The following is a 14713-nucleotide window of genomic DNA, read 5'->3' on the forward strand; positions in this document are numbered from 1 at the left end:
ATTGAAGGAGAAATACCATATGATCATCTCAATAGATGCAGAGAAAGCTTTTGACAAATTCAACACCCATTTATGATAAAACGCCTGCAGAAAGTAGGCTTGGAAGGAACTTTCCTCAACCTATAAAGGCCCTATATGACAAACCCACAGCCAACATCGTCATCAATGGTGAAAAACTGAAACCATTTCCACTAAGATCAGGAACAAGACAAGGTTGCCCACTCTCACCACTCTTATTAAACATAGTTTTGGAAGTCTTAGCCATAGCAATCAGAGAAGAAAAAGAAATAAAAGGAATCCAAATCAGAAGAGAAGAAGTAAAGCTATCACTGTTTGCAGATGACATATTATCCATAGAGAATCCTAAAGGTGCTACCAGAAACCTACTAGAGCTAATCAATGAATTTGGTAAAGTAGCAGGGTACAAAGTTAATGTACAGAAATTTCTTGCATTCCTATACACTAATGATGAAAAATCTGAAAGTGAAATTAAGAAAACACTCTCATTTACCACTGCAACAAAAATAATAAAATATCTAGGAATAAACCTACCTAAGGAGACAAAAGACCTGTATGCAGAAAATTATAAGAGTGATAAAAGAAATTAAAAATGTTACAGATAGTTGGATACCATATCCATGATGAATACCATGTTCTTGGATTGGAAGAATCAACATTGTGAAAATGACTATACTATGCAGAGCAATCTACAGATTCAATGCAATCCCTATCAAACTACCACTGGCATTTTTCAGAGAACTAGAACAAAAAATTTCACAATTTGTATGGGAACACAAAAGACCCCAAATAGCCAAAGCAATCTTGAGAAACAAAAATGGAGCTGGAGGAATCAGGCTCCCTGACTTCAGACTATACTACAAAGATTCAGTAATCAAGACAGTATGATACTGGTACAAAAACAGAAACATAGAACAATGAAACAGGATAGAAAGCCTAGGGATAAACTCATGCACATATGGTCACCTTATCTTTGATAAAGGAGGCAAGAATATACAGTGGAGAAAAGACAGCCTCTTCAATAAGTGATGCTGGGAACACTGGATAGCTATATGCAAAAGAATTTAATTATAATACTCCCTAACACCATAAACAAAAATAAACTCAAAATGGTTTAAATATCTAAATGTAAGGCCAGACACTATCAAACTCTTGGAGGAAAACATAGGCAGAACACTCTATGACATAAATCACAGCAAGATGCTTTTTTACCCACCTCCTAGAGAAATGGAAATAAAAACAAAAATAAACAAATGGGACCTAATGAAACTTAAAATCTTTTGCACAGAAAAGGAAACTATAAACAAGATGGAATGACAACCCTCTGAATGGGAGAAAATATTTGCAAATGAAGCAAATAGCAAAGGATTAATCTCCAAAATCTACAAGCAGCACATGCAGCTCAATATCAAAAAAAAAAAAAAAAAACAACCCAATCCAAAAATGGGAAGAAGACCTAAATAGACATTTCTCCAAAGATATACAGATTGTCAACAAACACATGAAAGAATGCTCAACATCATTAGTCATTAGATAAATGCAAATCAAAACTATAATATGATATCATCTCACACCTGTCAGAATGGCCATCATCAAAAAATCTACAAAGAATAAATGCTGGAGAGGGTGTGGAGAAAAAGGGACCCTTTTGCCCTGTTGGTTGGAATGTAAATTGATACAGCCACTATGGAGAACAGTATGGAGGTTACTTAAAAAACTAGAAGTAGAGGTACTGTATGACCCAGCAATCCCACTACCTGGCATATACCCTGAGAAAACCATAATTCAAACAGAGTCATGTATCAAAATGTTCACTGCAGCTCTATTTACAATACCCAGGACATGGAAGCAACCTAAATGTCCATCAACAGATGAATGGTTAAAGAAGATGTGGCACATATATACAATGGAATATTACTCAGCCATAAAATGAAATGAAATTGAGTTATTTGTAGTGAGGTGGATGGACCTAGAGTCTGTCATAGAGAGTGAAGTAAGTCAGAAAGAGAAAAACAAATACCATATGCTAACACTTATATATGGAATTAAAAAAAAAAAGTGGTCATGAAGAACCTAGGGGCAAGACGGGAATAAAGACACAGACCTACTAGAGAATGGACTTGAGGATACGGGCAGAGGGAAGGGTAAGCTGTGGCAAAGTGAGAGAGTGTCATGGGCATATATACACTACCAAATGTAAAATAGATAGCTAGTGGGAAGCAGCCGCATAGCACAGGGAGATCAGCTTGGTGCTTTGTGACCACCTAGAGGGGTGGGATAGGGAGGGTGGGAGGGAGGGAGATGCAAGAGGAAGAGATATGGGGACATATGTATATGTATAACTAATTCACTTTGTTTTAAAGCAGAAACTAACACTATTGCAAAGCAATTATACTCCAATAAAGATGTTAAAAAGAAAAGAAAAGAGAGAATTCCAAACAAGGCTTAAGAATCACAAACCAAAAGGAAAAGATTTTGTTGAAATTTTTGATTATATTAAAATTGGTAATCATGATAATGACAATGAGCCTTTGAAAGTGCTGTTCTTGCAACCTGGAATTATCTGCCCTCAGATATCTAAATGGCTAACTTCTATATTATATCAGGTTCCCTCCACAGAAAACACCAAGACACAGATTTCAGAGCAAGTAGTATATTTGGGAAGTGGTCCCAAGAAGAACAGATAGATGAATTATTTGAACAGAAACGTGGAGAAAACAATTCAGTTTGTGTAAGTCCCTGAACCCCTGGAGGCCTCTGAGAGACATGTGGATCAAAGAAGCAGGACATTATCTACCTACTCTCTCATCCATCATTACTAGAAGGTTACTTCTGTAGATGTTATCTCCCTAGCACCCCTGGGCTAACCTATGTGTAGAGCTAGCACACCCTGTTAGCCAGAGAATACCCACAGGTGAGAGTACCAATTGCTGCAGTAAAGAAGCCATTAGATGTACATAAGCAGTAAGTGCTGAGGGAACGTGGACCAGGCAACCTTAGTTGGATTTCTCTACAAATATCAGCTCACCAGAGCAGCTTTGCCTGACCACCTGGCATGAAATAGCTTTCCATTTCCATAGTCATTTTCTTCTTAACCTGTTTTATATATCTCTTTATTTGTTTATAATCTGTCCCCATTCCTCATTAGAATGCAAGTTTCGTAAAGACAGAGATGTTGTTTCATAAACTGCTATATCTCCAGCACCTAGAATAATGTTTGATACATAGTAGGTGTTCAATTATTTTTTGTTAAATAAATAAATGCATGAATTAGATGTCACTTCATAAACATAAGAATGACAAAAAGTAAAATCTGAGAATATCAAGCATTGTGAAGAGATTATATAAAGGCAATTATTATATAATGATGGTGGAAATATGAACTGGTGTAAAATTTTGAAGACCAATTTGGTAATATTAAGTACAATGGAAGGCACACTTACCCTAATACCCAGTTACACTATGATGTAGAAAAACTCCCACCCTGGTTTATAATTTACAGTAATTTCTGCCCATGTGTAAATACATCTAGAAGAATGTTCATTGCAGAGAAACATCATGAGTATTTTATATATTCAAAGTCCTTTTACAAAAAACAAGCACTCTAGACAGTGCCTCAAGTTTATAGATTCTTCTTTCTTTTCCACCAAATGGAAACAAATACCATTATAAGAATCACAGCTTAGATTTTTAAATCACTTCAGTGTTTACAAGGCCTTGTTTCACTTGATCTTCATGACACTAGAGGCATCATTGGTGCTAAGGACAGAGTGGTAGACAGGACCTGGCTTATGTTATCAAGGAGCTTATTCGACAAGGGATCTAATCTAGGGAAAATATAATTCCATTTTACAGATAAGGAAATGCAGTTTCAGAAGATTCATTGCATTGTCCAATGACAGGAGCAGTAGATCCAATAGTCAGAATTTAAACACATTTTCTCTCACTCTAAACCCATGCTCTTGTCCTTATTGTAAACTGGCTGTATTTTTAACAACAACAAAATAAATCTCTCAAAGTAATTAAAATTAATGAAATAATAATAAAAGTTTTGTGGTTTCTATACAACTAAGGTCAAATCAGAATAAGAACATCTCTTTTTCCAGCTTATGAAAAATCTTAGAGGTATTCATGTAAAATAAAGAAATAAAAACTTGAGTTTTCCATTTATAAAACTGAAAACACATGTGAAAGTATTCCACACTCTAAAATATATATTGTTTTCACTGGCAATATTTATGCAACATAACTTCCTTTTGCCTTAAGTGATTATATTCAAGCAATTGCCAAATTTTTTTAAAGTTAAAGTTAAATAATAATTCCACTATTAAAGAAAACAGGTAAAACCATTGCTTTTGCTATTTTTTTAATCTCTTTAATTTTAAATCTGAGAAAAAAATGTTATTTTGTTGTAAAGGTTATTCAGGGATTAGAGGCTGGAGCTGAAATTCAAAGGTTTCTTCCAAATCTGACTCTAAGATTTTAATTACATCTTTCTGAAGATATTGGATAAGGACTTCACTACAATAGTTAGTCCAAGATATCACAGCTGGAAATACTGTCTTGCATTTTTTTTGGTTAGGTTTTTTAAAAAAAAAAATTATTGGAGTATAGTTGATTTACAATGTTGTGCTAGTTTCAGGTGTACAATAAAGTGAATCAGTTATACATATACATATATTCACTCCTTTTTAGATTGTTTTCCCATATAGGTCATTACAAAGTACTGAGTAGAGATCCCTGTACTATACCATAGGTCCTCATTAGTTATCTATTTTATATATAGTAGTGTGTATATGTCAATCCCAATCTCCCAATTTATCCCTCATCCCCGTCCCACATAAGGCAGTTGCTTTATTAGTACTCTTCAAGAAAGATCACTTGGTATTTCTAGAAGGTTTTGAGTCTTACAGTCCTTTAGATATCAAATGCACTAAGTTGAAGCTACATTGAGGTAGAGAAGCCAGTGTAGAGTGCAAATAGAGGAAGCAGAAAAAATAAAATAATTCTTTGGATATCAAAACCTCCATGTGGAGGTGGGTTGTAATCTTCCCCCAACTAGTTCTATGGCTTTGGATAAGCTTACCTAAATTTACTGTTTTTTACTTTCTCATTTGTAAATTCAAATGACAATACCTTCCTTATCTACAAGAGAGGTTTGCTACTAGGATTAGGAGAGCTAATATATAAAAATGCATTTTTAATACATATAAAGCTCCCAATATACATTGAAAATATTATTATAATAATATGGAAGGTTTAACTCAAAGGACTTCTTCTACATTTCAAATAAGTTAATGTGTGTGAAAATTCTGTCTTTCGTTCATGAAAAAATATGCATCATATCAACAAATACAAATGAATACCTGTAGTATGTTAGGTCTTATGTTAGATACTGGAAATGTATAAAACAGGAAAGTATGGTTTCTTGAACTCAGCATTTTTTCTTTTTTGTAACATCTTTATTGGAATATAATTGCTTTACAATGGTGTGTTAGCTTCTGCTTTATAACAAAGTGAATCAGTTATACATATACATATGTTCCCATATCTCTTCCCTCTTGCGTCTCCCTCCCTCGCACACTCCCTATCCCACCCATCTAGGTGGTTACAAACCACCGTGCTGATCTCCCTGTGCTATGCGGCTGCTTTCCACTATCTATTTTACGTTTGGTAGTGTATATATGTCCATGCCACTCTATCACTTTGCCACAGCTTAGGCTTCCCCTTCCCCATATCCTCAAGTCCATACTCTAGTAGGTCTGTGTTTTTATTCCTCTCTTACCCCTAGGTTCTTCATGACCATTTTTTTTCTTAGATTCCATATATATATATGTTAGCATACGTTATTTGTTTTTCTCTTTCTGACTTACTTCACACTTTATGACAGACTCTAGGTCCATCCACCTCACTACAAATAACTCAATTTCATTTATTTTTATGGTTGAGCAATATTCCATTGTATATATGTGTCACATCTTTATCCATTCATCTGTTGATGGACATTTAGATAGCTTCCATGTCCTGGGTATTGTAAATAGAGCTGCAATGAACATTTTGGTATATGACTCTTTTTGAATTATGCTTTTCTCAGGGTATATACCCAGTAGTGGGATTGCTGGATCATATGGTAGTTCTATTTGTAGTTTGTTAAGGAAGCTCCATACTGTTCTCCATAGTGGCTGTATCTATTTACATTCCCACCAACAGTGCAAGAGTGTTCCCTTTTCCCCACACCCTCTCCAGCATTTATTGTTTCTAGATTTTTTGTTTTGTTTTGTTTTTTTGATACTCAGGCCACTCACTGTTGTGGCCCCTCCCATTGCGGAGCACAGGCTCCGGACGCGCAGGCTCAGTGGCCATGGCTCAAGGGCCCAGCTGCTCTGCGGCATGTGGGTCTTCCTGGACGGGGGCACGAACCCGTGTCCCCTGCATCTGCAGGCGGACTCTCAGCCACTGTGCCACCAGGGAAGCCCGTTTCTAGATTTTTTGATGATGGCCATTCTGACCAGTGTGAGATGATATCTCATTGTAGGTTTGATTTGCATTTCTCTAATGATTAATGATGTTGAGCATTCTTTCATATGTTTGTTGGCAATCTGTGAATCTTCTTTGGAGAAATGTCTATTTAGGTCTTCTGTCCATTTTTGGATTGGGTTGTTTGTTTTTTTGTTATTGAGCTGCATGGGCTGCTTGTAAATTTTGGAGAGTAATCCTTTGTCAGTTGCTTCATTTGCAAATCTTTTCTCCCATTCTGAGGGTTGTCTTTTGGTCTTGTTTATGGTTTCCTTTGCTGTACAAAAGTTTTTAAGTTTCATTAGGTCCCATTTGTTTATTTTTCTTTTTATTTCCATTTCTCTAGGAGGTGGGTCAAAAATAATCTTGCTGTGATTTATGTCATAGAGTGCTCTGCCTATGTTTTCCTCTAAGAGTTTGATAGTCTCTGGCCTTACATTTAGGTCTTTAATCCATTTTGAGTTTGTTTTTGTGTATGGTATTAGGGAGTGTTCTAATTTCATACTTTTACATGTACCTTTCCAGTTTTCCAAGCACCACTTATTGAAGAGGTTGTCATTTCTCCACTGTATACTCTTGCCTCTTTTATCAAAGATAAGTTGACCATATATCCGTGGGTTTATATCTGGGCATTCTATCCTGTTCCACTGATCTATATTTCTGTTTTTGTGCCAGGACCATACTGTCTGGATTACTGTAGCTTTGTAGTATAGTCTGAAGTCAGGGAGACTCATTCCTCCAGCTCCATTTTTTGTTCCCAAGATTGCTTTGGCTATTTGGGTTTTTTTGTGTTTCCATACAAATTGTGAATTTTTTTTGCTCTATTTCTTTGAAAAATACCAGTGGTAGTTTGATAGGGATTGCATTGAATCTGTAGATAGCTTTGTGTAGTAGAGTCATTTTCACAATGTTGATTCCTCCATTCCAAGAACATGGTATTTCTCTCCATCTATTGTATCATCTTTAATTTCTTTCATCAGTGTCTTATAATTTTCTGCATACAGGTCTTTTGTCTCCTTAGGTAGGCTTATTCCTAGATATCTTATTCTTTTCGTTGCAATGGTAAATGGGAACATTTTCTTAATTTCACTTTCAGATTTTTCATCATTAGTGTATAAGAATGCCAGAGATTTGTGTGCATTAATTTTGTATCCTGCTACTTTACCAAATTCATTGATTAGCTCTAGTAGGTTTCTGGTAGCATCTTTAGGATTCTCTATGAATAGTATCATGTCACCTGCAAACAGTGATAGCTTTACTTCTTCTTTTCTGATTTAGATTCCTTTTATTTCTTTTTCTTCTCTGATTGCTATGGCTAAAACTTCCAAAACTATGTTGAATAAGAGTGGTGAGAGGGGGCAACCTTGTCATGTTCCTGATCTTAGTGGAAATGGTTTGTTTTTCACCATTGAGGACAATGTTGGCTGTGGGTTTGTCATATATGGCCTTTATTATGTTGAGGAAAGTTCCCTCTATGCCTACATTTCGCAGGGTTTTTATCATAAATGGGTGTTGAATTTTGTCAAAAGCTTTCTCTGCATCTATTGAGATGATCATACGGTTTTTCTCCTTCAATTTGTTAATATGGTGTATCATGTTGATTCATTTGCATATATTGAAGAATCCTTGCATTCCTGGAATAAACCCCACTTGACCATGGTGTATGATCCATTTAACATGCTGTTGGACTCTGTTTGCTAGTATTTTGTTGAGGATTTTTGCATCTATGTTCATCAGTGATATTGGCCTGTAGTTTTCTTTCTTTGTGATATCTTTTTCTGGTTTTGGTATCACAGGGATGGTGGCCTCGTAGAATGAGTTTGGGAGTGTTCCTCCCTCTGCTATACTTTGGAAGAGCTTGAGAAGGAAAGGTGTTAGCTCGTCTCTAAGTGTTTGATAGAATTCACCTGTGAAAGCACCTGGTCCTGGGCTTTTGTTTGTTGGAAGATTTTTAATCACAGTTTCAATTTCAGTGCTTGTGATTGGTCTGTTCATATTTTCTATTTCTTCCTGCTTCAGTCTTGGCCCTTTGTGCATTTCTAAGAATTTGTCCATTTCTTCCAGGTTGTCCATTTTATAGGCATAGAGTTACTTGTAGTAATCTCTCATGATCCTTTGTATTTCTGCAGTGTCAGTTGTTACTTCTCCTTTTTCATTTCTAATACTATTGATTTGAGTCTTCTCCCTTTTTTTCTTGATGAGTCTGGCTAATGGTTTATCAATTTTGTTTACCTTCTCAAAGAACCAGCTTTTAGGTTTATTGATCTTTGCTATCATTTCCTTCATTTCTTTTTCATTTATTTCTGATCTGATCTTTATGATTTCTTTCCTTCTGCTAACTTTGGGGGTTTTTTTGTTCTTTTTTCTCTAATTGCTTTAGGTTTAAGGTTAGGTTGTTTATTTGAGATGTTTCCTGTTTCTTAAGGTAGGATTTATTGCTATAAACATCCCTCTTAGAACTGCTTTTGCTGCATCCCATAGGTTTTGGGTCATCATGTCTCCATTGTCATTTGTTTCTAGGTTTTTTTGTTTTCCTCTTTGACTTCTTCAGTGATCACTTCGTTATAAGTAGTGTATTGTTTAGCCTTCATGTGTTTGTATTTTTTACAGATCTTTTCCTGTAATTGATATCTAGTCTTATCACGTTTTGGTCAGAAAAGATACTTGATACGATTTCAATTTTCTTAAATTTACCGAGGCTTTATTTGTGACCCAAGATATGGTCTACCCTGGAGAATGTTCCATGAGCACTTGAGAAAAATGTGTATTCTGTTGTTTTTAGATGGAATGTCCTATAAATATCAATTAAGTCCATCTTGTTGAATGTATCATTTAAAGCTTGTGTTTCCTTATTTATTTTCATTTTGGATGCTCTGTCCATTGGTGAAAGTGGGGTGTTAAAGTCCCCTACTATGATTGTGTTACTGTCGATTTCCCCTTTTATGGCTGTCAGTATTTGCCTTATGAATGAGGTGCTCCTATGTTGGGTGCATAAATATTTATAATTGTTATATCTTCTTCTTGGATCGATCCCTTGATAATTATGGAGTGTCCTTCTTTGTCTCTTGTAATAGTCTTTATTTTAAAGTCTATTTTGTCTGATATGAAAATTGCTACTCCAGATTTCTCTTGATTTCCATATTCATGGAATATCTTTTTCCATTCCCTCACTTTCAGTCTGTATGTGTCCCTAGGTCTGAAGTAGGTCTCTTGTACACAGCATATATATGGGTCTTGTTTTTGAATCTATTCAGCCAGTCTGTTTCTTTTGGTGCGAGCCTTTAATCCATTTACATTTAATTATTGATATGTATGTTCCTATTCCCATTTTCTTAATTGTTTTGGGTTTGTTACTGTAGGTCTTTTTGTTCTCTTGTGTTTCTTGCCTAGAGAAATTCCTTTACCATTTGTTGTAAAGCTGGTTTGGTGGTACTGAATTTTCTCAGCTTTTGCTTGTCTGTAAAGGTTTTAATTTCTCCATCAAATCTGAATAAGATCCTTGTTCAGTAGAGTAATCTTGGTTGCAGGTTTTTCTCCTTCATTACTTTAAATATGTCCTGCCACTCACTTCTGGCTTGCAGAGTTTCTGCTGAAAGATCAGCTGTTAACCTTATGGGGATTCCCTTGTGTGTTATTGGTTTTTTCTCCCTTGCTGCTTTTAATATGTTTTCTTTGTATTTAATATTTGATAGTTTGATTAATATGTGTCTTGGTGTGTTTCTCCTTGGATTTATCCTGTATGGCACTCTGTGTGCTTCTTGAACTTGATTGAATATTTCCTTTCCCATATTAGGGAAGTTTTCAACTATAATCTCTTCAAATATTTTTGCAGTCCCTTTCTTTTTCTCTTCTTTTTCTGGGACCCCTAAAATTCGAATGTTGGTGTTTTAATGTTGTCCGAGAAGTTTCTGAGACTGCCCTCAGTTCTTTTCATTCTTTTTTTCTTTATTCTGCTCTGCATTACTTATTTCCACTGTTTTATGTTCCAGGTCACTTATCCGTTCTTCTGTTTCAGTTATTTTGCTATGGATCCCTTCTAGAGTACTTTTAATTTTGTTTATTGTGTTGTTCATCATTGCTTGTTTCCTCTTTAGTTCTTCTAGGTCCTTGTTAAATGTTTATTGCATTTTCTCTATTCTATTGCCAAGATTGTGCATGATCTTTACTATCATTATTCTGAATTCTTTTTCAGGTAGACTGCCTATTTCTTCTTCATTTGTTAGGTCTGGTGGGTTTTTACCTTGTTCCTACATCTGCTGTGTGTTTTTTTGTCTTTTCATTTTGCTTATCTTACTGTGTTTGGGGTCTCCTTTTTGCAAGCTGCAGGTTTGTAGTTCCCATTATTTTTGGTGTCTGTCCCCAGTGGCTAAGTTTGTTTCAGTGGGTTCTGTAGGTTTCCTGGTGGAGGGGACTAGTGCCTGTGTTTTGGTGGATGAGGCTGGATCTTGTCTTTTTGGTGGGCAGGTCCACACCTGGTTGTGTGTTCTGGGCTGTCTGTGGCCTGATTGTGATTTTAGGTAGCCTCTCTGCTAATGGGTGGGGCTGTGATCCTGTTTTGCTAGTTGTTTGGTGTAGGGTGTCCAGCACTGTAGCTTGCTGGTCATTGAGTGAAGCTGGGTCTTGGTGTTGAGATGAAGAGCTCTGGGTGTTTTTCACCCTTTGATATTACATGCAGCTGGGAGGTCTCTTGTGGACCAGTGTCCTGAAGTTGGCTCTCCCACCTCAGTTGCACAGCCCTGACACGTGGTTGGAGCACAGAGAGCCTGTCCTCCACATGGCTCAGAATAAAAGGGAGAAAAAATAGGAAGAAAGAGGATAAAATAAAATAAAGTAAGATAAAATAAAATAAAGTTATTATAATAAAAATTAATTATTAAGAAAAAAATTTTTTAAGTTAAAAAAAAAACTGGATGGACAGAGACCTAGGACAAATGTGAAAGCAAAACTATACAGACAAAATCTCATACAGAAGCATACACATACACACTCACAACAAGAGGAAAAGGGACAAAAATAATATATCTTGCTCCCAAAGTCCACCTCCTCAATATGGGATGATTCATTTTCTATTCAGGTATTCCATAGATGCAGGGTACATCAAGTTGATTGTGGAGATTTAATCCTCTGCTCCTGAGGCTGCTGGCAGAGATCTCCCTTTCTCTTCTTTGTTTGCACAACTCCTGGGTTCAGCTTTGGAGTTGGACAGGCCTCTGCATGTAGGTCCCCTGAGAGCATCTGTTCTCTGCTCAGACAGGACGGGGTTAAAGGAGCAGCTGATTTGGGGGCTCTGGCTCACTCAGGCCAGGGGTGGGGGGAGGGGTACGGTTGTGGGGCGAGCCTGCGGCGGCAGAGGCCAGCATGACTTTGCACCAGCCCGAGGTGCGCCGTGCATTCTCCCGGGAAAGTTGTCCCTGGATCACCGGACTCTGACACTGGCGGGTTGCACAGGCTTCCGGGAGGGGTGGTGGGGAGAGTGACCTGTGCTTGCACACAGGCTTCTTGGTGGCTGCAGCAGCAGCCTTAGCATCTCACGCCCATCTCTCGGGTCCGCGCTGATACCCGTGGCTCGTGCCCGTCTCTGGAGCTCCTTTAAGCAGCGTTCTTAATCCCCCTCCTCGAGCACCAGGCAACCAAGAGGCAAGAAAAAGTGTCTTTTCTCTTTGTCAGGTCCAGACTTTACCCGGACTCCCTCCCGGCTAGCCGTGGCGCACTAACCCCTTCAGGCTGTGTTCATGCCGCCAACACCAGTCCTCTCCCTGCGCTCCGACCGAAGCCCGAGCCTCAGCTCCCAGCCCCCGCTCGTCTCGGCAGGTGAGCAGACAAGCGTCTCGGGCTGGTGAGTGCTGGTTGGCACTGATCCTCTGTGCGGGAATCTCTCCACTTTGCCCTCCGCACCTCTGTTGCTGTGCTCTCCTCCATGGCTCTGAAGCTTCCCCCTCCGCCACCCGCAGTTCTCCACCCGCGAAGGGGCTTCTAGTGTGTGGAAACCTTTCCTCCTTCACAGGTTCCTCCCACTGGTGCAGGTCCCATCCCTATTCTTTTGTCTCTGTTTTTTCTTTTTTCATTTGCCCTACCCAGGTATGTGGGGAGTTTCTTGCCTTTTGGGAGGTCTGAGGTCTTCTGCCAGCGTTCTGTGGGTGTCTGTAGGAGTTGTTCCCCATGTAGACATATTTCTGATGCATTTGTGGGGAGGAGGATGATCTCCACGTCTTACTCTTCTGCCATCTTCTCAAATCTCTTGAACTCAGCATTTAACACAGGAGCGAGACAAAAGAGCAGATAATAATCAAAACTGTTTGCTAAATGTACTGGTCGCTTTAGAAGCAATTACAACTGGGAGACTTCACATAAGAGGAGATATTTGAGATGCATCTTAAAGAAAAAAGAGTTTTGAGTAGGCATAGAAACAGAGAAAGGCCAGCTCAATTTCAGAAAGCTATATATGCAAAAAGGTATGTGGCAAGAGAGATGTAGTATCTTCTAAAGAAAGCACAAAAGTTTAGTGGAGTAAAAAATTAAACAGAAACTAGTTTGTGAATCATCTTGCATATTGCACAAAGAATTTGGAACTTTATCTTGAAATGATGCAATGTTACTGAACAATTCTAAAGAAAGAAGTTAAAATTAGGTTTGTATTTTTAGTAATGGTACTCTATACGCAGGAGAAAGGAGCAGCCGTGTAGGAAAAATCCTGGAGTTTTTAAACCAGTTAAAAGGCTACTGAAATAAACAAAGTGCAACATAATGAAGATCTAAAGCAAGGTATTTGCACTGAGAGTAAAGAGAAGTAACATTATAGAACAATCAGGAAGGAGAAGCAAAAATACTAATGGATTGATGAAAGGGAAGAGTCAAGGATGATGTAAAACCAACAATAAAAAGGATAAATGAGTACGCTTGAACCCAGCTTGATAAAATAAACCATGTTTCATTTACTGATCATTTACAACCTAAATACAAGTGTGATACTATGTACTTTGGTTCCAATGATAACTTCTACTTCCTTGTCCCTACAGATTAGTTTATCCATATTCACAAAAATCTTCCTGCCCCAATCCTACTATATTCAGTGTAGTTGTTGCTTCTATTGTCCTAGTCTACCTCATTCCTGAACTTTTTATCCTCTTCTGTGACTTCTAAAGATTTACTTACTAGAATTTTTTAAACTTCTATTACACATACCCAAATATGTTTAAAAGTAAGTTTAAAAATAAAGATGTTCTTTTTTGCAAAGAAATATTTCTGAAAAATACCAATTCTGCCACACTATTCAAGAAATGGCTCCTCTGCTACCTGTATAATCAGATTTGCTCTCTACTTCTTTGACATAGAGCACCTCCTTGGAAGAGGTTTTATTTCACACCCTGAGATGTGGCAGAAAAAGAATTTCCAGTATGAGCTTGACCTTTAAAAATCTCTGCCATATAACAACCATCCTAAGCATAACAATTTAGCCAATGATGTGATTTCAAATGTTCTCCCCAGATGCAGCCTTTTGGACTTTTAAAACTTAACAGTCACACTGTAAGTCAAGGTGGCAGTATTATTAATATTATTTTATGATTAGTTTCTGACACAGAAGTACTTTACATAATATGTAAAGTATTATACATAACAATACTAAATATGTTTAATATTGCATTTTGTTAACTTTTTTCAATACAGTTTAATAGCTTGATAAAATGACTAGCACATAGTGCATGATAAATATGTAATATAAATTAATTAATGTCAATATTATAAAACTATTGGTCTTTTTTTTTTTGGTCATTTTTATTTAGGTAATTTAATATGTGTCCACATGACACCATGTAGACATAATTTTAAAATCTTAAGGGGCATTTAACAGTCATAGTTCTTCTTGATAGACACCAACTCTGGTTGTCTTAAGAGTGTTCAGGGAGTCCAAGGAAGGCTTAGCAAAGGAGAAGGGACTAGCACAGCTCTGGGGTGAGCCAGCAGGAAGAGTATCCCATCACTCTACATAACTCCTGTGCTGTTACCACTGCCACTGCTTGACACAGCCGCTGCCACTGGACACCACTGGCAGACTACCCCCAAACTTTATTTATTTCTTCCTCTTTGTATCACTCAAGTTACAAGGGGAGAGGAGACAGGGAGAATTCTCTGGGAAGAATTTAATTGGTTGAGCACAGGTCACTTGCCCAAAGCTTGGCTT

The sequence above is a fragment of the Delphinus delphis genome, chromosome 8 (assembly GCF_949987515.2).
Source record: "Delphinus delphis chromosome 8, mDelDel1.2, whole genome shotgun sequence".
Taxonomy (NCBI): Eukaryota; Metazoa; Chordata; class Mammalia; order Artiodactyla; family Delphinidae; genus Delphinus; species Delphinus delphis.